Source organism: Enhydra lutris, unplaced genomic scaffold (genome assembly GCF_002288905.1).
Source record: "Enhydra lutris kenyoni isolate GAN:26980312 unplaced genomic scaffold, ASM228890v2 scaffoldscaffold22, whole genome shotgun sequence".
Taxonomy (NCBI): Eukaryota; Metazoa; Chordata; class Mammalia; order Carnivora; family Mustelidae; genus Enhydra; species Enhydra lutris.
This window is the reverse complement of record NW_019154106.1, coordinates 4,823,788-4,826,083: the sequence shown is the minus strand read 5'-3', so window position 1 is coordinate 4,826,083 and position 2,296 is coordinate 4,823,788. Positions and strand designations below refer to the sequence as shown.

The following is a 2,296-nucleotide window of genomic DNA, read 5'->3' as shown; positions in this document are numbered from 1 at the left end:
CCCGCACGCCCGCGCCGCGCCCGTCCCCCGCTCACCACCGGGCGCCGCCCGCTGCTCCTCGGGGCGCAACGCGGCCCCGCGGCCCGGCCGCTGCGCTGGGGGATCCGCGTTGCCGGGCGGCACTTCCCCGGCCCCCCAAAAAATTAATCACCAAAAAATAATTCCCGAGAAAAATGGAGAGTAAAATCCAAGATGGCGGCGATGGCCGCAGCACCGCCCGCTCCATCCGCTGTCGGGAAATAAGTCCCAGCCGCGGTCGGAGCCCCCCGCCCCCATCGCGCCGCGCCCCCGCGTCCCCACGCCCGGCCTCACCTCGCCTCTCGCGCGGCCGCGGCGTCCCCAAGGCCGCCTTCGCCGGGGGTCCGCGTCCCGGGTCCTGGCGCCGCGCGCGCCGCCTCCGGTGTCCGAGCGCCCTCACCTCATAGCCCCGGAGCCTCGCCTCCCGCGCCGCAGACGCGTCGCCGCCCCCGGTGAGCCGTCCGGACGCCGCCCGGGAACGGTGGAAGGACACGAAAAGAAGTGCCCTCGGCCGGGCGGAGGGACACCAGTCGGCTCGCGCCACCCCTGCCGCCTCTGTTGCTTTTACGGGACGCGCGGAGGGGGGGGCGGGGGAGGCGGAGAAACACGGAAAAGAAACGAGTTCCTCGCTGGGTGCTCGCGGCGGCGGAGGGACAAAAAGCGAATTTTGGGAGAGCCGAGGGAAGCCGTGAAGAGCCGTGAGGAGCCGTCGCCTCGCGTCGTCCGCGGCGGAGGGATCCTTGCTGAGGGTCGGCAGGGATCCCTCCGCCCCTCGCTGCCCTTTAAATCGCGGCTGGAGGCGGCGTCGCCGCGCGCCCTTCAGGCGCCTCCCCGGCTCCGGCCGGCTCCTGGGCGCGGTTGTACCCGCGGGGGCCGGCTTCCGACGCTGGACTAGGGGCAGCGCCGGGGGACGCGCGGGCCCCTCGGCCGCTGCGTGTGCCGGCGGTCCCGAGGGGAGGCGGCCGCCACGAAGGCGAGCGTCTTTGTTGTGGGAGTGGGTGTCGTCGGGCGCGGATACACCCTTACCGTGTGGGCCGCCCGCCCGGAGTGTGGAGGGAGGGGGCAGGGAGCGTGCACTCACCGGCCACTGGCTTCGCGGTGTCAGCCGGCCGTCCCCTGAGCACCTACTGTGTGCCTGCCGGGCTCTCCGAGAAACGGGGCTACTTCCGCTTCCCTCCCTCGTTGGGCAGTGCCCGCGCCGGAGCTGCGGCCGCACCCCCGTCCCGGACCCGGGGCAGGTGCGGAAGATGCCCAGGGTCTGGCACGCTCCAGGCGCTGAGCTGTGGGAAGAGGGCGAAGCGTGCGAAGCGCCGCCCTTTGGGTCCTGCAGCCTGATAATAATGGCTACAAAGTAACAGTAATGAGAGTAACATGTAGACAGTCTTTATTGGACGGTGGGCACCGTTCTCAGCGTTTTGGTGCCAGATCTCATCGACTCTTCACAACTACCCCCAGGAGGTGGGGACCGTTGTGGTTCTTCCTCACACGTAGGGAAACTGAGACAGGTTAGGTGACCCCTAGGACAGCGAGTCGGGACTTGAGCCAGAGCCCTCATCCAGTTCCCCGGGTGAGAAATGAAGACCCGCAGAAGTTAAGTTGCCAACGACGATGGCAGAGGCACCGAGATGGTGCCGTAAGGTGTCCCCTTGGGCAGTGGAGACAGAAAGGGTAGGTTGCAGTATGTTAGGGGAAAGGGGTGGTTAGGAAATGTGGAACCAGTAAGTGCAAAGTGCTGGTGGGAAGAGGAGAGGGGGAGCCGGGAAAAGGCTCCTGCGGGCTAGAGGGCCTCGTGGATAGATGGATTCCAGGAAGAGCCCTGTTTCTGCCTTGGTTTCTCCTTATCCCCAGGGCCTGGCACAGAATAGGCACACCATATAGGATGATTCAGGGGAGATGGGGAGATTGTGGATGATCGCAAGGACTGTGGTCCAGCTAACCCCAACACACGTGCTTACCTCATTTGCCCTCCTTGACCTTGGGTAGGAGACATGGTGCTTATTCCTTCCACATATGGGAAACTGAGGCACAGTGATTTGCCAAGAGCGTGTGTGTATAACAGGCAGACGGGGTGTTTAGATCTTCCAGACCAAAGCTCCTCCCACTGTGGGCATCTGCTTTCCCCACTTCCCCCTCTGGAAGCCAATTGGGCTTGGAGGGGGAGAGTGTGGGCAGTCTCACCACCCCCCAAATAAAGCAGACCCAGGCACATAGGCTGGGTCTGGATCCGAATTCCTCTTGCCCTGTCCCTCTTGCAGACACAACTAGCAAATGATTGCTT

At 65.2% G+C, this 2,296-nt stretch overlaps 1 protein-coding gene across 2 annotated transcripts in view; it reads right to left on the bottom strand.

The window, feature by feature from the left end:
- Positions 1 to 396, bottom strand: part of LOC111149436 (lysine methyltransferase 5B) — a 51,940-nt gene extending 51,544 nt beyond the window's left edge. The window contains exon 1 of one of the 2 annotated variants that reach the window (XM_022506511.1): positions 313 to 396. The gene's annotated coding sequence lies outside the window, so the exon portion shown is untranslated. Of the gene's footprint in view, positions 1 to 35; positions 46 to 312 lie in introns of those variants that run through there. The other variant, XM_022506508.1, reaches the window with a different exon arrangement.
- Positions 397 to 2,296: the final 1,900 nt, after the last annotated feature.